The sequence below is a fragment of the Sus scrofa genome, chromosome 3 (genome assembly GCF_000003025.6).
Source record: "Sus scrofa isolate TJ Tabasco breed Duroc chromosome 3, Sscrofa11.1, whole genome shotgun sequence".
Classification (NCBI taxonomy): domain Eukaryota; kingdom Metazoa; phylum Chordata; class Mammalia; order Artiodactyla; family Suidae; genus Sus; species Sus scrofa.
In genome coordinates, this window is record NC_010445.4 from 15,567,265 (window position 1) to 15,590,155 (window position 22,891).

At 44.9% G+C, this 22,891-nt stretch overlaps 1 protein-coding gene and 1 pseudogene across 6 annotated transcripts in view; one reads left to right on the plus strand and one right to left on the minus strand.

The window, feature by feature from the left end:
- CALN1 (calneuron 1) overlaps window positions 1-22,891 on the minus strand; it is a 472,970-nt gene that overhangs the window by 86,324 nt on the left and 363,755 nt on the right. The gene's annotated exons all lie outside the window — the stretch shown is intronic.
- On the plus strand, window positions 973-22,764 carry LOC110260068 (annotated as a pseudogene).

Sequence of the window (22,891 nt, forward strand, 5' to 3'; positions counted from 1 at the left end):
TACAATAAAATTAAAACCAAAATAATAATAATAATAATAATAATAACCTTGGTGAGAAGTCAAGAAGACAGCTCATAAGGATGACAGTCAAAGCTGGATTGAAGCACTTTGATTCAGCAAACAATATGGAACAGAACCTACAGACCCCGCACTGAGTTAAGTGCTAGGAACCCAGTAGTGACAAGAGTGAGGCAATGTAGCATCAAAGAGCTGACAATGGAGCGGGGGAGACTGGAAACAAGCTAAAAATACCCTGAAATAAAAAACAGGCAAACAGACAAAATAATGCAAGTTTTCATGAGCATGATGAAGGAAATGAGACAGAGATAGGGTGAGGGCCCTAATTTACAGAGTAAAACAGAAAGGAAGGAGGTGAGCCTGGTAGCAGCCCAGACAACGGCTGAGTTGTTCAGGTGGCAAACAGGTGCACAGTAGCTCTTTTGGGGGAAAGAAATGGCTACACACACTTTTGAGGCCCGTAGCTCTGCTCTACTTACTGCCTTTGTGCATCTGGATGAGGAGGTGTCAGGCCTGGTTCCAGTGGTAGAGCCGGAGGGCAGGGCCTGATGCTTCCACCCTGGGCCAGACGCAGCCAGCTGGCTGTGGCAGGGGCGGTGATGCTCTGGGTGTGGTTTGTGTGTGTGCTTCCTCTGACCTTCACTGCTTAGGATAATTGAACATTTAAGTGACTGTTCCACTTCATAAGGTATGGTCCAGGGAGGCCCTGTGCAAACTGCTTAATCAATTTGTTTCTAAACAGAAATGAGTGTAAAAAAAAAAAAAAAAAAAAAAGCTAAATGAAGTCTTGATGTGTTTCCTGGCAGGGTCCCCAGTGCAACGCACTTTCCTCTCTGTAAAGCCACACTCACACACTCTTGCATGGCCAACCAAAATGACAAATTGAGGGGGGCGTCTGAATGACCACAATCTTTTTCTCGCTTGTAAAGGTCAGTGATTCTCTGCGCATCAACCATGAAGAACACCGTGCAGGGCTTCAGCATCAGCAGAATAATGTGCTCGGTAAGGAGCTCGTCTGGAGTCAGAAAAAAAGACCCGAACTCTAATTTCAGTTCTTCCACTGTGTGATTTTGGGGCATTCTGGGCCTCAGTTTCCCCATGTCTAAAGAGCAATTACACTGACTTTACCAGATCTTGCTGAGAATTAGATGAATTCAAGAGATGAATAACAAGAGTTGCCAACCTATATTAAGCACTTTACTACGTGCCAGGCACAAAATTCAACACTCTGAATTTTCAGATGTAACTATCCCTGAAAGGTAAAAACAATTCAATTCCCCCTTGAGAACGTGTACACGTAATGCACAGAGCACACATGGCTTGTTTCCTATCAGTCTGTAAGGTGACTGACTCCCATATTTTGTATTCAGAAGTGTTAGATCTGATGATATCTTGTCCCAGAGAGAAAAGATGCACAAAAAGTGTGTATGTGAGAGTGCGTATGTGCGTGAAGATGGAGTGAAAAATTACTCTTTCAAATCAGAAATGTTTCCTATGGCGGATTATTGCAGGGTTTAGATCTAGGCTTTGAATTATTGTCTTAATCACTTTTACTTGGTTCTGTTACCCCCGCAGACACAAGATTTTTCTTGACTTCTTGTTTCACATCTGCAATGAACTCAGATTGCATCCCCCTGTTTTCACTCTCTCACTCACTGGCTCCCGTTGCCCCCCCACCTCTGGCACAAATGATCCCATGTTTAGCCCCCCTCTCTCACACATTTAAGCATCAGATGTTGCAAACTGGGATGCTTCTCCCACACTTGCACCCTATAATCTTTTTCTTTTTTTAAATTCAGGTTACTTTATTTTGGAATTATCTTTCTTCCAATGTAGACGCAATCACAGAACATAGAGTTGGGTCAGGAATAGCTCCTTTCAATGACAAAAGGAGATAGAACATAAATCAAAAAAGTTAACATCGAAAGGATCCTGGAGAAAGACCAAACCTAAAGGTGACCTGGGAAGTTCGTCTGAGGATGGAAGACAAAAAATTACTTTGCTTTAAGTTTCACAGTTCCCAGATTGAGGAGAAGAGCAGATAGAGTTTACAGGACACAGTGAAACGCACTGAACAACACATCACTAGGCTGCTTTTATTGAAAACTCTCTCTCCTGTGCTCTTGGCACCTTGACCTCACCCTTAAGAAGCAGGATAAGGCAAACACAGAAATACCTTCCCCATTCAGCACTCTAAAAGGAAATCAAGACAGGGGCTTCTGGAGTTCCCGTCATGGCTCAGTGGTTAACGAATCCAATTGGGAACCATGAGGTTGCAGGCTCGATCTCTGGCCTTGCTCAGTGGGTTAAGGATCCAGCATTGCTGTGAGCTGTGGTGTAGGTCACAGACGCGGCTTGGATCCCGCATTGCTGTGGCTCTGGCATAGGCCGGCGGTTACAGCTCCAGTTTGACCCCTAGCCTGGGAACCTACACATGCCATGGCAGCGGCCCTAGAAATGGCAAAAAGACAAAAAAAAAAAAAAAAAAAAAAAAAAGACAGGGGCTTTTGCAAGTGGGCAACCCAGGCTGCTTGAGCTGAAGATGCCAAGTCACAGGTGTCCATGACCAGTTCCGGAAGCCATGAATTATCTGGGTTTTTGACTCGGGGCAAATCTATATTTATACCAATATATCCCTAGGGATGCCTGTTCCAGGAGCCAACAACTTCTAGTTGAGTATTTTTATGCCTCTCCCTGTTTCATTTCTGGACATATAACCTAAGAATTATATAATCGTAACCTCACTTTCTAGACGATATTTAATTTTTAGTTTCCCACTGTGTTCAACCAACTTTATTTTCAGACCTGAGTTTCTTGAGATGAAATCATGTATGTAGGGATAGGCACATGTTTCTTACACAAACACATTACTGATCCCTCCTTTATATAAACACTCGCTAGTTTAAAAAAAAAAAAGTGATGGTTGCTAATGGAGGCATCTTGTGCCTGACATCCTAGGCACATTAGTTTCCTATGCAATAACAGTCCTCTAGGTCTGGGCACCTCAGATTGACAGGATGAAATTAAGCAGAAATACAGGCTACCCCATCTTTTCATCATACTTACGGTACTTCAAGTCACAAGCCAGATTTCTTCCCCAAGTTACATGGTGGACATTTGAATATCGTGGAGTTCCCTCTATATGGATGCTCTGTAGGACACTGTGTAAGTGAAAGCACGGTTTGGAGAGTCTGGGTTCTGCTGTTGTAACAAACCCAAAGACTGTCAATGACTGTCCCTCAGAGTTCTGGGTGACAGAGGTTCCATTAGCTTATGAAGCTGCCATGTGGACAGGAGGGCCCAGGGGTTTGCCTCAGTTGGAGGGAAATGTGCAAAGTCACACACCAGCTCTTAAATGCTTCCATCCCAAGTTTCCATTATGGTGCAGTGGAAATGAATCCGACTAGGAACCATGAGGTTGTGGGTTCGATCCCTGGCCTTGCTCGGTGGGTTAAGGATCCTGCGTTGCTGTGAGCTGTGGTGTAGGTAGCAGACGTGGCTCGGATCTGGTGTTGCTGTGGCTGTGGTGTAGCTCCGATTGGACCCCTAGCCTGGGAACCTCCATATGCCGGGGGTGTGGGCCTCAAAAGACAAAAGACCAAAAAAAAAAAAAAAAGAAAAAGAAAAAAGAAGCTTCCATCCCAGAAGTAACTCATACTGCTTCTGCTCAAGTTTCATTAGCTAATAAATCAAGTCGCGTGGCCATGCCTAACTCCCAGGGGATGGGAAAGGTACCTTATCTGCTGAAATGCAACATCAGGAAATACTGATGAACACGAGTAATGTCTACATGTAGGACATTTGCTGGTTTGGGCTGTTCAGCATCCACACCGGTCAGGCGGGTAATTCGAGCTGGACCACCAACTGTGCCCTCCCTCCCAGCTATCCAATCCACCAAATGCTTAAGCTAGACAATCCCAAATAGTGTTTATTTAGCCTGAAATACGAATGAACGAGCTGGGTCTGAAGATCAAAGTCTCCGGGGACCTTTTTTTTTTTTTTTAAGTTATACTAGAATATAGTTGACTTACAATGTTGTGTTAGCTTCAGGTATACAGCAAAGTGAGTCAGTTATACACATACATATATCCATGCTTTTTCGGATTCCTTGCCCATAGAGGCCATCACAGAGTATTGAGTAGATTTCCCTGTCCAGGGACCTTTGTTCTTGAGTGGAGTTAACAAAACAATAGGAAGAAAAAAAAAATGGCCTCATTCATTCTGGCTGCCTTCCTCTGCTAATACCATCAATTATTTTCTGTAATCCAGGCCCCTGAAGCTCCCCGTGCTTTCTGCCCTTTTTCGCTCGGCCTGTTTCTTCACCTTCCTTATGAATTTGGAAGGCTACCAAGACTTTCCCAATATATTCCTTTCCTGCTTAGAAAGATGGGGTTTTTGTTACCTGGGCCCCCCAGTTTTCCCTAACTGGAAACCAAACACCTAGCTGATGTGACCTGAGAGCCATCTCATACACGGATGGGTAGGTACCAGCCGGGGTGGGGTGTGGGGGGCAACGTGGGGAAGAACACCAGACTTGGAGCCAGGAAAATCGGGTCCTGGTCACAGCTTGGTCATTCGTCTTGCTGGGGGACCTTGAGCGAACCTCAAAACCCATCAATAAGATGAGGGTCTGGGCCAAGCCGATCTGCAAAGTGCTTCCTGGGTCCAGTGGACCATGACTCTGTCACCTGGGATTGCTGAAAGAAGCACAGACCCTGTATTTTTGGTCTTCAGCTGAAACCAAAACCAGGCCCTGGGCTTTGATAAAAAAAACTTGTCAACTCCACACATTTGCCCGGAATCACAGCAGCCCAGGAAATCATGGCTGGCTTGTATCTTACAGTTCAAAAGGCCCAGGGAGCCTTGGCATGGATCTGAGGACACGCCATTCACCCTGGGAATTCACCTTCGCCTCAACGAAAGTGGTCACGCCCAGCACACAGCTGATCCCTGCTCGTTGTGGGCTACGTCCTTTAGCTTTGTGCAATGAGTTGGGGGCCCTCAGCAGAGCACCCATCCCCAAGAGGCAGGAGCACCTGACATTTCCAGAATACTGTGATATACTAATAGCAATAAAAATAATGATTACCAAAGCCCTCAGCTCTCTGGCTCTGATTAGAAGAACCCTGGGTGCTGGGCAGAAAGAAAATCCTGTGTTTCTCAGCAGGTGGGTGCACAGATGAAAAATGAGATGACTCTCCCTGTGAGTAAGTTTCACCTCTGATTAACATTCTGCCTGGAAGAAAAGGATGATGTACGGAGATGTGAATGAGTCACTAAATCAGAACGGGCTCTCTGTACACATTCTTCTTGCTGCCTTTAGCCAAAGTAGACCCCCTTTCTTGCTTTCTTACTCTCTCTCTCTCTCTCACTCTCATATTTATAAAAAAGGAATTTTTTTCAAGATATTCAGCCCTAGTGAAGTAAGAAAGAAGTCCAGGCGCTACTGGGGGCCGTGGTGATGTTCTGTCTTGCACACACTTATGAAGGGGCTTCACCAGATCACAGAAGACCCTGGTCAGAGAAACCTCAGGGGTGCTGGCCCCACAGTCTATGGTCAGAGGCAAGCTCTGGGTGTGAGCCTCCTATCCGTCTCGGCAAGGCGACCTGAGTTGAAAGGGGCCAGTCTAAAGCCTTGAGCAGTTGAGCAGCAGAGACATCCGTTGCCCAAGATTCCAGAAGGTCCTGCCAAGCCAGGGCCCCTCATGTGAAATCGGAGGCTTTCCGCTGGGCGCAAAGTCCTGATGGAATTTGCCCGGCAAACACTCTCCGTTTAACAATCAGAGGGGCTGCCGGCTCTAGCAGCCCAGGTTCTCCAGCGTTTCAAAAAAGCTGTTTTTCTTTTTAACGCACTTGCAACTGTTATACCTGCGGCGACTTAAAAATAGAGAAAGCACCCACGCAAAGTAGGTGCCTGTGTGTGTTGGACGTCGGAAATGTGGCTTGAGAGGTTTCCATCTATAACGCAGGATAGGGGATTTTTTAAAAATGATTTGCTTCTCCCCAGTCTTGGCTATTTCTCAGCTAGGTCTCGCCCAGCAGATTAACTGAGTTCCTGCTGACCCTGGCAGGAGAGAGCGAGCCCAAGAATTTGGCAGAACAGAAGCCGTGCGGGTGCAATCCGAGAAGCTTGGAGCCTGACTTGGGACATGGTGGACTGGGGGTGGGGATTATCTTCTGGATCCGGGAATCTGGTGTCCAGTAACTCCGTTATGGTCTTCACTCTGGGTCTGGCAGCTCCCCGTTGCGTTCTGCAGTGTGGGTTCCAGGACGCCACCTTGTAAAAATAATCCGCACGTGGAGTCTCACAGACTCAGCAGTTTCTGCTCAGACGGGCTGGATGGGCTGAGCCGACAGTGCAACTGAGCCAGAAGTCCTTGGAGCAAAGGCTTGGGGTGATCCAGCACCTATAAAGTGGAGCCTGGGAGCCCCGTCCAGCACAAACATTTGCAGACGATGCGCAAAGGCGGATTTCCCATTAAAGGCTGATGCTGCGACCAGATGTGCACCACCCCCCAGGGCTCCCCTCCCCTGGTGGTTGCTGCTTCCCACCCAGAGGAAGGAGAGGAGAAGGGATGAAGGGGAAGGAGCAATGGAGGGCTTGCCAGGAGGGGCATGATGGCTGGTGTCTCTCAGTTCCCATTTCCAGTACGTCACCTAGGGGAATTCTCTGCGCCTTGCGAGGCTAAGCCCTACAGAGACTCTCGGGATCCTGCCTTCCAGCTTCTGAAAGCACCTCTAGTGGGCATGCTCAAAAGAACCAAGGCTCGGGACTTGTGATTGGTAAGGGGGACTGGGTAGGGAGGGGGATGGACGGGGAGTTTGGGGTCGGTAGATGCAAATTATTCCATTTAGAATGCATAAGCAATGAGGTCCTGCTGTATAGCACAGGAAACTGTATCCGGTCTCTCGGGATAGATCATGATGGAAAATAATATGAGAAAAAGAATGTACATTATATATATAATATAAATAATGTATATATATAGTATATATATATATATGACTGGGTCATTCTGCTATACAGCAGAAATTGGCACAACATTGTAAATCAACTGCACTTTAATAATAATAAAAATAAAGATCCGAGGATGAGGAGCACCCTGGGACCAATGTTTCAGCGGCAGAGATGAGCAGTGCCCATCCCATCGCATGGTCCTGGTTACCCATTCAGAGGGTGGCTTCCCTTTTTCATGAGAGAGCAGGACAGTGGGCAGCATCAACAAAAGGTTTTCAGCGCTCACTGCCCATCAGATCCTCCTCACGGGCCTCGGAGGGGGTGGGTCCAGGAATCAACTTGTCTGGTTTACAGATGGTTGACAGCAAGTGCCGAGACACGCCTATGCGGACAACAGGCGAGGATCCTGGAATTCTTTTTTTTTTTTTTTTTTTTTTTTTTTGTCTTTTTGACATTTCTTGAGCCACTCCCGCGGCATATGGAGGTTCCCAGGCTAGGGGTCTAATCGGAGCTGAGCTGCCAGCCTACGCCAGGGCCACAGCAACGTGGGATCCGAGCCGTGTCTGCAACCTACACCACAGCTCACAGCAACGCCCAATCTTTAACCCCCGCTGAGCAAGGGCAGGGATCGAACCTGCAACCTCATGGTTCCTAGTCGGATTCGTTAACTACTGCACCACGACGGGAACTCCGATCCTGCAATTCTTTAATGTGCCTCACTGGCTCCAAAAGGAAAGTGTGTAAAATGCCTCCAACTCCTACAGAAGCATATATATTTTTTTCTGTACACGTAGAGCGCCTTGGTCACAAGACTCTGGTACAAGACCACTCCTGTGTGCTGTTTGAGGCCAAATCCTAATAGGATGAGAGTTTCTGTGACCCGGGGTCTCTGCAGGACAGCTTTCAAGAAGACCTGGGTTTTCCCTTTGTCGCCTTGACTCCATTACAGGACTAAATCTCACCCGCTTCGAGGATCAAGCGCCTCAGAGCAAGGAGAGAGTCAGCAAGGATTAACCCGAAGCGACACTTATACTTCCTCCCTTAGAAAGGAGAAAATAAATGAGGCCATCACGATGGCACGTCCTTTGGAAGAGAGGTGAACCAATTAGGCTTCTGAAGTCTCTATCTTCCTTTTCACGTCTTCCTCTCAAAATCATCACACAAGGCTCTGAGACCCTATGTCGAGAAAGACAGACAAAGCCTGGCAGATGTCAAGTAGCTACCAAAAAAGTATAGAAGAGGAGTTCCCATCATGGCTCAGCTGTTAATGCGCCTGACTAGTATCCATGAGGATGCAGGTTCGATCCCTGGCCTCGCTCAGTGGGTTACGGGTCTGATCTGGCGTTGCCATGAGCTGTGCTGCAGGTCGAGGATGCGGTTCGGATCCTGTGTCGCTGTGGCTGTGGTGTAGGCTGGTAGCTGCAGCTCTGATTCGACCCCTAGCCTGGGAACCTCCATATGCTGCGGGTATGGCCCTAAAAATATATAGATATAGATACAAATAAGAACCACCACTGAGGTACATGGAATGACCGGCCAGTGGGGATCTGATGTGCAGCACAGGGAACCCTTCCCTATCTTCTGTGATCATCCGTGCGGGCAAAGCGCCTGCAAGAGAATGGATGTGTGTCCACGTATAACTGCTTCACTTTGTTGTGCAACAGAAATTATCACCATCTTGTAAATCAGCTAGACTTCAATAAACATTTTTAAAAAGGAAGGAAAGGAGAAAGAAACACCAATCCTACCAAGGAGTGGAGCAGAGCACTGAGGCCACGTCACTCCCTTTAGGAGACCGTGCTTGGGATTTCCAGGGACAAAGCCCTTTGCAGACCCAGCCTCCCAACCGCCAGAAATAGGGGCCACCATGGTCACTGCACACCTGCAGCGATACATGCCTCGCAGCTAATAGACACCACCTGTTCTGGGGAAGAATTAAAGCCATAGGGAGACAGCATTTTTCCTCCTCATCTGTCCGTCCACCCCCACGCCCAGCCCAGCGGATCTCAAGGTTGGATCCATGGTGAATCTGCATGGAAATCAATGCCAAGAGAGGGTTGGTTTCTTAACAAGGGATGTGACACCTGAGCCAAGGTCACAGGTGGGTTTCAGCCCAGGGGGTTGTGCTCCTGAAAGTTACCTAGGACAGCAGCAGAAGACAGCCTAAGAGTCTGGAGTCTCTACACGAGGGCCAAACATATCTGGCAGCCAGCCAAGCATTCTCAGGCCAGGAAAGGAGACAGGACCTGACAGGTAAAATGCACTCTTCCAGAAGAGAGCCCTGGGTCCCCTGGGGCCAAACAGAGGAGAAAGCGGAAGCAAAATGGGGATGTTTAAGAATGCTCTGGATGTTTCAGAATCAAGAGAGGTATCAGACACGCAGCAGTCAGAGGAACCTCAGAACCGCTGAGGTTCCTTCCCAGGCCAGCCTCCTGCAGTGAGGACAGCCAGGGTCCTTATCAGACAGTGAGGGCCTCTCCCATCTGCCACCTCATTCCCAGCAAATATGGCAAAATCCAACACACTTCCTCTAGCAATAAGGGACGTCACAGCCTAAGGGAGAGAACAGGGCTCACTTAGAAGGTCCCTCCCTGAGATTCAGAGACCTTGAACTCAGAGCAGCAGAAGCACAGTGTTTCATCTTTCCAGGGGCTTTCTCTGAAATGGTCTCATGACCCACGGCGTGGCTGGGACCAGGATGGAGAGCTGGGGACCTTTATGAAACCCCAGGATCTGAAAAATCCAGACTTAGGAGCAAACGCATTTTGGGTTGACGGCACATGTTACAAGAAGATTCTCTTTGATTCCTCATTTGGCTCCAGGTTCCTTACATGTAAAATGTGAATCTCTGACTAGAGTTCCCACTGTGGTGCAACAGGTTAGGAATCTGACTGCAGTGGTCGGGTTGCTGCAGAGGAGTGGGTTCAATCCCCAGCCTTGCACAGTTGGTTAAAGGATCCGGCATTGCCACAGCTGTGGCATAGGTTGCAGCTGTGGCTTTGATTTGATCCCTGGCCTAGGGAACCTCCATATGCTGCCAGTGTAGCCATAAAATTAAAAAAAAAAAACAAAATCTCTGACTTATCTAGAAAACAGGGAGAAGGTAAGAATCACATTGAATAAGACAACTGCTCTGCAACATCTACAGACATGTGCTCCTACCACCATCCTCCCCAACAGTTAAATACCTGAGACGGTTGTGTGTGCTGCCTGGGTGAGTTGTTTTCAAGAAGGTCTGAGAAAAAAAAAAAAAAAAGTCTCCTGCAATCTTTGTCCAGCTAAAGACTCCCAAAGTGTGTCAGGCAGGCTGCTTATGAAATTGCTCCCTTTGAAATGACATATCTGGGAGTTCCCATCGTGGTACAGCAGAAACGAATCCGACTAGGAACCATGAGGTTGCGGGTTCGATCCCTGGCCTTGCTCAGTGGGTTAAGGATCCACCGTTGCTGTGAGCTGTGGTGTAGGTCATAGATGCAGCTCAGATCTGGAGTTGCTGTGGCTGGCAGCTATAGCTCCAATTCGACCCCTAGCCTGGGAATCTCCATATGCCGAGGGTGAGGCCCTCAAAAGACAAAAAAAGATCAAAAAAAAAAAAAAAAAAAAAAAGGAAAAAAAGAAATGACATAGCTGTATGAATCAAGGATGTAAGTCGGGGCTTCTCAATATTAAGCTGATCCAAGACTGAAATCGAACAAATACATTCATATCTATGAACCTCAATTTCTCCATCTGTAAAATGGGAACAGTAGCCCAGCCCTTTAGGGCTTCTGATGATGAAAGGCTGCTTTCTCACCAGGGGAATTGAGGCATGGCAAGGTTTTTTTGTTTGTTTTTGTTTATAGGCACCAGAATGGGAAATGGTTGGCCCTACACCTAAAATTCTTAAAAAAGGTGTGGGGGACAAAGACCCCTCACCTCACCTCCCCAGGCAGAAAATGCATGTCCCCAGAGGGGTAAGAGCCAACCTGAACCAGCCCAGACCAAGGACATTGGTTGAGAGTCAACAGGCAGGGGCCCTCTGGGATGACTACCAAGTGCTCAATCCAGCCCCAGCCCCAAGGAATTCCATTCATCTCTTAAGGCCATTCTCAAGTCCTCTTTCCTTTGTTAGATATTCCCAGACTTCCTCATTTGAAACTGCCAAGGTTTCTCTAATTCCTCCACCTTTTTGGGTTCCACTAGACAGATAGCGTCCTTATAGTTTGCAATAGTTTATCATTTGTGTGCATCGTGGATTGATTTTCCCTCTGGGGTTCTGAAGAGCAAGGAGTATGTATTTTTCATCTCTGTGTCCCCTACAGTGCTCCATAATAATTTCTGCCTTTTGAGTGAAATATATTTCAAACTCTCACCTCATCATCCATCTAAAGCCGATCCTATACAAAAGCAATGAGGGCTACGGTTCCCATCATGGCCCATTGTCTGGGATGCTGAGACACTTCTTAACAGACCTCTTGTCTCCAGACTGGTCGCCCTGATTTATCTCCTTTGAATGCCATTTTAATATCTTATTCAAATTTCCCACTCAAAGTCTTTTAAAGGCTTCTTTCAGCCTACATGAAAAGGCAAAAACTTCAAAGCCTTGGGGTAAGACTTTCTTCCAGCTGACTCCAGACCAGCTAGTTAGGTTCCTTTAACCCACACAACCCCAAACCAGTGAGACTGGTTGCCTCATTCACTTGCTCATTCCCCATCCATCCATCCATCCAACATGGGTTAACTGCCTGCTCTATGCCAGTCACTGTATTAGATGCTAGAGATCTGTAGGCAAAAATGCAGTACCATCCAGTGGATTGCCAGGAAGTAAAGAGACTATTACAATTCCAAGTGATAAGAGGTGCTGGCAGTGCAGAAGGGCCAGTGCCCAGATTGGCCTGAGGGGGTCAGGACAAGCTTAGCAGGAAAAGAACCAAGTCAGAGTGGTTTTCCATAAAGACCCAGTGAAGTGGGGTAAAGAGAAGGCATTGGATTCAGAGAAGAACAAATATTCAGGAAAACCAAAGACATGCTGAGAACATGGTATAAACTTACAAGTGGTTCAGGAAGACCTACTAGGAGTTGAACTCAGACTAAAAGGGATCCTTGAGGTGTGGGAAGTGCTATTGATTATCTATGTCAGTATTTCTCCACTTGAGTTCCTGAACCCAGTTCTGAGAAGCATCAAGAAGATGGCTCTGAGGACAAAGATTTTGTCGAGTGCTCTGTGGTCCCAAATTTTTGCAAAGTAAATACACGGACTCTTCCACCTTGGAAAGTTACAATGTTCATAAGCATATATATATATATATATATATATATATATATATATATATATATATTTTTTTTGTCTATTTAGGGCCAAACCTGTGGCATATGGAGGTTCCTAGCTAGGGTAGAGGTTGAATTAGAGCTGTAGCTGCCGTCCTACACCACAAATACAGCAACTCAGGATCTGAGCCACATCTGCAACCTACACCACAGCTCACGTCAACGCCAGATCCTTAACCCATTGAGCAGGGCCAGGGATAGAACCCACACCCTCAAGGATACTAGTCGGGTTCGTTAATCTCTGAGCCACAATGGGAACGCGAATGAGCATATTAAAGGTTCTGCTAAGTTTGGCAGTAAAACAAGCTGTTTGTATTCCAAAGTTATTTACCCAAAGAAAATAACACCACTACGTATTTCCTGCAGAACAGGATCCAAGGATAGCCGACAGTGTGGAAATACTAGTTTATGCCTTTAACCCTGATTGATCACAGGCTTCAGGGACAAGCACACTTAGTTTTAAATGTTGTTTCCATCACTTCCTTACTGTTTGACGTTGGACAAGCTACTTAACATCTTTGATGGACAGTTTCCTCATCTGTAAAATGGGCATAAAATATACTTTCTCAATAGGGTGTTTTCATGGAGCGCATCTGCCTGCCACATATACATACTTAAAGAAGTTCCTTTCGGTATCATGGGCTAAAAGTTAGGAATCGAATATATTAGCTGAAATAGTTGTAAGAAACTTCTGAGTTATATAGCTTAGTTCTTCCTCCCTCAGGATTCTAGTGCTGTTTCTTTATAGTGGTTCTCAAACGGGTCTTGTGTACTGATATTCAAACTTCAGTTTAAAAGGATTCTCTGAAATATTGCAGTTATAAAAATTACAATATAAAAAGGGCAATATAAAGAAGAAAAAGTAACTTTAATACACCTATTATGCATTACTGGGAACGGTCTGATTTTCTTATGTAAAGTATTGTCATGTTCAGGATAACTGCATAGTGATTGAAAAATGAGCTATGTAAATATAATCTTGGAAAGAGAAATATTTACCATGTTAGGATTAAGATTATGGTATGTTAGAGCTGAAAGGAATCTTAGCTTGCAGGTTTTTAAAAACTAGTGAGGAAGCTTTCTTTTCCATAGATGGCCTGGAACACAGGCTCTATCCTTGGCCTTGAAAATTCTTTCTCACTTTGACCCACCCCCATCCCCACCTTGGGAAACTCTCACGCATCCTTGAAGACTCAGCCCAAGTAGCATTTCCTTTTGTAAAAAGTCATCTTTGACTTCCCAGGCTGAGTTAGGTCACACCCCTTGGTTCCTATAGCATCCTCTGAACATGCCCTTTAGACAATGTTTGATGCTTTCTTTCCAAGTGGCTATGAGGGCCAGGGATCTAAAGATGCCATTGAAGGTCAAACGGAGGTGGCCCTGCCTTCCTGGAGCTTAGACCACGATGGGACAGCAGACACCAAACAGGGACACGGACAGTAAACAGTAAAGTATTACAGATTGAGACAGTCCTACGAGGGAATAAAAGAGATAAGACTCCAATGATTCTGTTCTAAGAACTTAACCTTGCCATCCTGCTGGCTGTGACGTATTTGACTGTAATAGCTGGTTTACAGCTGTGTAGCCTGGCACAGTCCTGTGCTCACACATATCGAACATGTATTACCTCCTGAATGAATGAATGACGGCTGAACTCAACGAGGTAAAACATAGGGTTTGCCGAAGGGAGCAACTCATTAGTGACAATTTCCGGAATTAGCTTTTGTTTAATGTGGGAGACTACTTGTAAGCCTACCAGCGACCTCAGAACAATTACTTACGTGTTCTGTTGATACCTGGTTTTATTTGACTGTTTGGTTCTCTCGGGCCCTATAAACATGCAAATATACTCAATGGCTTCACACTAGAGCTGGCTCCAAGGAAGACAGCATTTTATTTGGGACGAGGTGGCTCCCTCTGTACTTGTGATTAAGAGAGGAAGCAAATGTGTGTGATTCATCCAATTAATCTCAAAGGTGTGCCCAAAGTAAGGTCCAGACAGAAGGGACTCACTCCATTATTCCAAAATCCTTCATTAAGTCAATTCCATCAAGAACCCACACCTTCCTGTCTTCCTTGCACTTCTGAGGGGCAGACAGTGTGATTACCTAATTTAAATAAGGAGCCAGCTCATTGCTTTTTCTGGGTGTCAAGAAGATTTAGAGCAATGACCTGGCTGAGAGATAATATCCTCATATAATTTTCAGATTCTATGAAAAATTAGAAAGTGTAGAGAAGGATATTCATAATCCTCCTGGAGAGAAGAGGACAGATACACATACATTTTTAAAGTGTCACAAAAGACAACACCGCTCACTCCCCCAAGTCCACTTAGTTTAAAAGCCATGAATGTCAGCACAATCTCTGATGAATCTGTAACCAGAGGCCCTCAGCCTAAACCTGGGATTTCACAGTTTTTTGGTTTGGGTTTTTTTTTTTTTTTGGTTTGTTTTTGCAGTGGCTGGTAGAAGTAAGTCCCCCCCCCCACCTCAGGACTGCTTTTCCAGATACAGATTACATTGTCTTGGTGGGAGATACGAAATTAAATAACTTCCAAATTTTAATGTAATATTTAATGCCTACAAAAGAATGCATATATGTATATTACTTATGAAGCTATGAAACATAATAGACCCAACACCTATGAGGCCATTGTCCATCTTAAGAACCAGAACAATCCTCTTGAATTTATCTATGTGGACTTCTTCATCCCATACTTTCTGTATGCTAACTCAGATAAAACAATATCTGAATGCCTGAGAGGGTGTGGAGAAAAGAGAACCCTCCTACACCGTTGGTGGGTTAATGTCAATTGGTGCAGCTGATAGGGATGGAGCAGACACAGGTATTTTTAGAAGTCTCAATAAAGGACCACAGATAACGAGGGAAACAGGGGACACTGGGAGATCGCTGTAAGTAAATAAATTGCTCAAAAAACCCATCATTAGTGGAGCCTTGAGAATTGCCTCAGGTCATTGGGTGAGGGATGGGATGAGGCCTGCATTCAGATTCAGACCAAGGGCAAAAGTTTGAGGACCTCTCTTCCGCGGATTTGAATACACAGTTTACAGGATACCAGGGAGGAGCTACTACTCCCAGAAAGGAAAAGGTGGGCTTTTCCAATCCCCACTCCTCTTGAATGATAAAACTGTAGCCCAGGGAGTTCCCGTTGTGGCGCAGTGGTTAAGGAATCCTACTAGGAACCATGAGGTTGCGGGTTCCATCCCTGCCCTTGCTCAGTGGGTTAATGATCTGGCGTTGCCGTGAGCTGTGGTGTAGGTTGCAGACGCGGCTCAGATCCCGCGTTGCTGTGGCTCTGGCGTAGGCTGGCAGCTACAGCTCCGATTAGACCCCTAGCCTGGGAACCTCCATATGCCGCGGGAGTGGCCCAAGAAATAGAAAAAAGACAAAAAAAACCACAAAAAACTGTAGCCCACTGGATCCCTGGGGCAGAGCTTCCATGCCTGCCTGCTTGAATTCTCACAAGCCTCCTATCTTAATAAATCTCTTTCTTGCCCATCACTTTGTCTCTTGCTGAATTCCTTCTGTGCGGAGACATGAAGAACCTGAACCTCACTGAGTCCAGACACAGGGTGAGTGATTCTAATTTAAAACCTGGGGTTTAAGTCCCAATCTGGGTTTAGGCTGGGTTCAAGTCCCAGCATGTGGGTTCAAGTCCCAGTCTGGGTTTTGGCCAGGTTTGAGTCCTGGTACATGGGTTCAAGCCCCACTTTGGATTCTGGCTAGGTTCAGGCTGTTAATACTGTCAATTTCACAGCCACTATGGAAAACAGTATGAAGGCTCCTTTACACTTGATCTTAGCCAAAAGGCCGAGAAGCGATGAAGGCTCCTTTAAAAACTAAAAATTGAACTACCATGTGATCCAGCAATTCCACTCCTGGGTGTACCTCGAGAGAAATCCGCAATTCAAAAAGGCACATGCATCCCAATGTTCACTGCAGCACTATTTACAATAGCCAAGACACGGAAGCAACTTAAATGTCCATCAACAGAGAAATGGATAAAAAGATGCTGTGGTACATATATACAATGGAATATTACTCAGCCATTAAAAAGAATGAAAGATTATTCCCTTTGCAGTAACATGGATGGATGGACCTAGAGATCATCATACTAAGTGAAGTAAGTCAGAGAAAGACAAATATGATATCTCTTATATGCGGAATCTAAAAAATATGATGCAGATGAATTTATTTACAAAACACAAACAGACTCACAGACATAGAGAACAAATTTATGGTTACCAAAGGGGAAAGTGGGGAGGGATAAATTAGGCATTTGGAATTAGCAGATACAAACTAATATATATAAAACCCAATAAACAACAAGATCCTACTGTATAGCACAGGAAGCTATATTCAACATCAAGCAATAACCTATAATGGAAAAGAATCTGAAAAAGTAAATAAATATATATATATGAATCACTTTGCTATACACCAGAAACTAACACCACATTGTAAACCAACTATAATTTAATTTTTAAAAAATCACCTGCAAGTGGCAGGGGTGGGTGTGTGTGTGTGTGACAAGATTTAAAGGTGGTATTTCTAATTCCTTGCTTTTAAATGGCTGTGCCTTATTTTTGTTTTGTTCTATACAGGACTTCCTTCTTTCTGTTTCCTTCATGATTTTTCTTTGCTTTGGAATTTCAGCACTTTGACTATATGTATCCAAAAGCAAATAATTCAGTGCTACCTCACACAGAGTATAACCACTTAAAAATAGCACTTTCCCAATTTTTCCTTCCCATCTTTTATTCTACTGTTGTCACATATGTAACTTTATGAGTGCTACAAATAGGCAAAACCTTACAACTACTTCTGCTTTAAAAGGTCACTACTTTTTGTAGAATAAAAATTAAATTTATATTGCCCTCATTTCAATGATTCCTAGAAACCTTCGTTTTAATATGTAGATCCGAGCTGCTCTCATTATCTTACTGGTTCTGCTTTAAGAATGTCCTCTGCATTTCTAATGGTACAATTTTGCTGGTAATGAATGCAAATTCCTTTAGGCTGAGAGACGTTTTAAAGTAAGCATTCTAAGTCACAGTGCTAGATTCTTAGTGGTACTGATACTTACGCGGGCCTTGGAGGAGTCAACGACTGTCAACTCGAGGGCCAGATGGGTACCAAAAGTGGGTGAAACGGGGTGAGTCGCAGAATGGTCCAGGAGGCAAGGATGAAGGAAACTAGAAAGGCAGCCCAGCCCAAAGGTAGCAGCTATGCTCAGCTTTGCTGAGGTTGTCATAAGGGCATGCAGGCCTGCCGTTTCCAGAACAGTTTATCTAAGTTTTTATATGAAATTGTCCCATTTTATAAAACAGCTGGATAAAATAACAAAACAGAAGCAGACTCCCGCAGAGGTAGAGAACAAACTAGTGGTTACCAGTGGGAAGAGGGAAGGGGGAGAGGGGCGAGATAGAGGTAGAGGATTAAGATATACAAACTACTATGTACAAAGTAAGTAGGATACAAGGATATAGTGTACAGAACAGGGAATGTAGCCAATATTTTACAATAACTTTAAATGGAGAATAATTTATAAAAATATTGAATCACTGTGCTCTACACCTGCAACTAATATAACGTATCAACGATCCTCTGATTAAAAACATAAAAAAGAAATTGCCCCATTTTAAAGGGTTGGCAACCAATTAAAAATTTGTTTAACTTGTATGCGCCAAGCAAAGTAGGGCTGCAGCCCAGATGTGGCTCATGGGCCAGCAGTTTGCAACCTCTGTCTCAAGCAGTTTTCATGACACCCCAAAGAACTTGAATAACCAAAGAAAGATTCTCTTTGATGAGAACTGTTCGTTCTTCTATCTAATATCTTAAAACATTCTAGTGACTGAAATTGACGGACACCCCAGGGGATGTTGTTTGTACTCATGGGATCTGTTGTTACCTCCGGATTGGGGCTAGAGGCAAACTCTCGGGAGGTCCAAGACAAGGCAGTGGTGGGTCTTGACTGGAGAAAAACTAGACAGTGGTCTGCTAGCATGTGTTTCCATCTAGCAAAGGAGTTGTTTCAGCTATTTGAAGACCAGAGAGGGTTGCCGTGAAGAGAGCAGGGAGAAGAACAGACATGATTTATAAGAGTGAGAGAAACACAAGGAAGTCATGGCCCCCGTGAGGAATGGAGAAGCCTGTCTGCCAGGAGCAAGGCTGTCTGGTCACTGCATCAGCAGCTAAAGAGGAAGGAATGAAGCATCAGACCCCCTCCTGTTGCCACCGGGGCACTGTTTTCCCTTCTCCTTCCTTTGGCCATGAGTGGAGGGAAGATACTCATCTAACAGAGGACCCTCGGCCACAGCATGCAATTTACAGGTGAAACATGCACCCACAGTTTCCACTCTCCTCTGAACCTGTTCCTATAACCTCATGTTGACAAGGCAGGTAAGGGGGCGTGTGGACTTGGCAGCATAGTACTGACTCAGGTGTGCTGGGTGACGTCGTGCAAAGGGTCGGGAGGTTCTTAAAATAACACCCTGGAAACTCTTCTCTGCATGACTCAAAAGCATGGCAGGCCTCTAATGGCATTGCCTGCTGCGTTTGAGAAAGGCTTCCAGAAGCCACAGTTTTAATATAGCAAGAAACCATTTCCAGGGCCTCTTCAGCATGGCTGCATAAATCTGACTGCTTAAAGATAGATGTGCCCAGAGCTTTGCTCCACTCCCCTGGCATGGAACACCAAGCCAGCAGTGTCACTGAGACTACCTGACTATCTTCTGGATCTTTGAGAACTTCCTGTGGGACGCCAACATCTCCTCTGGGCTCTGGGACACAGAACCCTCCGTATCAGATGTGGGGCTGCCACAAAGGCTCAAAGTGGACCTTTGGGTCTTGTCTGCTGAACTGCTCTTGTTTCCAGGGTATTCTCCACCTGTCGTCTACCTTCCTGAAAGCTTTCCCAACTTTGTTCCCCGGCCCCAAACTCTACTAGGCAGCTCTTCAAATAGTTTAAGTTTTAAACTATTTGAAGAGCTGTGTCTGCGTCTTCTTCTGAGGCAGAATAATAATTCAGGTAGTTAGTGTAGGAACATGGGCTTCAATATATTCTTTGATATGGTCCTTGATTAACGCCCATGACTTAAGGGTTCCATCCCCACTGCCTTTGTTTACTACAGAGATTATATCTGTTTTACATCCAGATGGACATTAATCTCTAACCCACTCCTCAGCTGATAGAAAAGGAATGAGAGGAATGGCAACTCTCAGTCTAAAGAAAAGAAGAGCAAAGAAACCATAAAACTTATGGGGCATTTCCACCTCTAAGTGCCCTATTGGACAAGGACTGATTATAGGTAACTGGGCAAGGCCAATGGGAGAAAACCACTTCTTTCTGGACCCCACGTTGGTATCCCCATCTTTAAGGGATAGAAACCCCTATAGGACGATGGGGGCGGGGGCTCTTCCTCCCACTCTCAGAGTCTATGCTGGGAGCTATTTACTTTCCTATAATAAAGACTTTGGATTGCTTGCTGCCTGTGTATTCATGAAGTTCATTCTTCAGCTCTGTGAATAAGAACCCGGATTCCATTAACACTTCCTCTGTGCTATTCTTCAAGAAAAAAAAAAAAAGCAAAAACAAACAAACAAACAAACAAAAAACAGGTCCCACCAACCACTACACCGGTAAAACAGAGACCATGCTTCCACCCATGGAAGCCCTTTTTCAGAACCATTTTTATCCATGGTCCATATTTGTTCAACACAGATGCAAGCAGCACTCAGAGAGGTTCCCCCTGGGGAGTCGGGGAAGGTCTGACATTTTAGACAACATCTGAGTTGAGGCTTAGAGAGTGAGAAAAAGTAGAGTAGCCAATGAGTGGGCAGTGTTCCCCAGAGATAAAATCAGGGACTATCAGAGGGATAGGGGTTACATTATTTTCTGGTGCCAAAGGGCCAAACAGGCTTTCTTGTTACCCCTCCACCAAGCATGCTGGACCTTCATTCTGTATGGACAATTCCTGGATAGAGATAAGGAGCTGTCCCTACCCTGGCCAGAAAAAGAGTGTTTATCACTTTTTCGGTGCTATATTCTCAATGCTTGGAACAGTGCCTGGAATACAGAAGATGCTCAATCAATGTTTGGTAAAGAAATGAAAGAACGAATGAAGTGAGGTCATTGATTAGAAGGGAAGGAATCAGAGCAGGGCCTCTTATCGGGCTCCCAAGGACTTCCTATCAGGGCACGACAGCCACAATGTGTGTGTGTGTGTCGGGGGGGGGGGGGCAGGTGGATGGATGAGGCTGTGAGGGATGCGGGAGGAGCACTCTAAGGATGGAGTCAGAGCGCAGATCCATGGAGAGTCGAGAGAGGCATGGCAGGACGGCAGGAGGTGACACAAGGCTCACAGGAGCAAGAGACAGTCAGACACTTGCACTGAATGTTTTCAGGACAAGTGAATAAATGAATCTCAAGTGGAATGTTGGAAGGAGGCAAAATGGTACAAAAGAAAAAAAAAAAGGATTTTCAGCCAAGTACTAATCAAAGAATCAGAGGACAGAGTAAAAGGCAGGTATAAATGTGAAGCTTCTTGCTACACAGCTGATAGACAAGGGCAAGGCAGGTCAGGAAGTAACAGCATTAGGTAATAGATAGGATTTATTCTGAGCCTGCCATGTGCCAGAGGTGGTGCTAGGGATACAGCAGTGACCACAGGATTAATACACTTGGTGTTTTATAGATGGTAGTTACAGCAGTTATGATAATTCCTCCTATTTTATAGATAAGGGCACTGAGGCAGAAGAGGGCAGTAAGTTGCCCATGTCACACTACCCAGACGTGATCGAGTCTGTCTTGGGTTAGAATGGAGAGCAGGTCTACGGTTGCAGCATCAAGCAAGTGGCTAGAGGAGATTCAAAAATGGTAACAGGTTCAATAAACTGAGCTTAATGCATGATGATAACAATATATGAGGATGAAAAAGATACTTGCACCCCAATGTTGATTTCAGCACTATTCACAAGAGTCAAGACATGGAAACAACCTAAATGTCCATTGATAGATGAATGGATTAAGAAGATGTGGTACGTAAATACAATGAAATACTACTCAGCCACAAAAAAGAACAAAATAATGCCATTTGCAGCAACATGGATAGAACTAGAGATTCTCATACTATGTGAAGTAAGGCAGAAAGAGAAAGACAAATACTATATGATATCATTTACATGTGGAATTCAAAATATGGCACAAATGAACTTATCTACAGAAAAGAAACAAAGTCATGGACTTGGAGAACAGACTTGTCGTTGCCGAGAAGGGGGAGGAGGGAGTGGGATGGACTGGGAATTTGGGGTTAATAGATGCAAACTATTGCATTTGGAGTGGATAAGCAATGAGATCTCGCTTATAACACAGGGATACCTAGCCACTTATAATGGAGCATGATGGAGGAAAATGTGAGAAAAAGAAGGTATATATATGTGTGTGTGTGTGTGTGTGTATGACTATATATGGTTGGGTCACTTTGTTGTACAGCAGAAATCGACAGAACACTGTAAATCAGCTATAATAAATAAAATTTTAAAAAGTGTATGAGGATGATGATATAAAAGAAGCCATAAGAAGACTTTCTGAGAACCTTTATAATCACAGGGTGTTTTGCATTAAGAGAGCATCGGACCTGACTATGAGACTGCGGATCTTGCCTAAAGAGCAGCGGACAAACTACGAGGAGGAGAAATTCCACCTTAAACCACATCCAAGAGAGGTTATTTGGGAAAGAAAAGGGAGAGCAGCATGGGCAAAGAAATAATCGTATTGTCTAAATCTGCGGATACAGCCGTGGTCAAAGTATTTTCACGAACTTGGTTAAACCCAAAATGTACACTGCAACAGACCGATCTGGCTACAAATATATTACTTTAAATAAATATCTGTTACAATTTTTAAAAAAAGAAGAGATGGAGATGGGACTGGGATGCACATCCAGGGGTCTGGCTCCACAGTCTGTCACCTCACCCAGCGCCCTGCACACCTCTAGGAAAAAAACCCCTGAGATCCAAGGATGGGCTTCTGGCTGCTGGAAATCCAAAAGAGATTGCTGGCTTCCTTCTTCAACCTATCCTGGAGATTTCCCAGGAGCAAGGGCTGTGCTGGTGTCATACCTCTTACCAGCAACACTGGGTGTAAATGATGAAGGTACATATCCTTGGACCCAGCAAATCCACCTCTACAGAGTACCCCTCAGTTGCACTTATACATATATAAATGGCAAAGGTACGATGTTAATTGTTGTAAAGAACTTGTGATGGCAAAATCCTAGAAACTTTTGTCCATCAGTTGAAGATTAATAATGGGGGTAAAAGCGTTGTTGTCTAGAGGGAAAATACGGAATCCACATCTCACGCCATATGTTAGCATAACATCCAATTGGATGTATATTTAAATGTATATATAGGAGTTCCTGTTGTGGCGCAGCAGAAATGAATCCGACTAGGAACCATGAGGTTGTGGGTTCGATCCCTGGCCTCACTCAGTGGGTTAAGGATCTGGCATTGCCGTGAACTGTGCTGTCGTGGCAGACGTGGCTCAGATCTTGTGTTGCTGTGGCTCTGGAGTAGGCCAGCGGC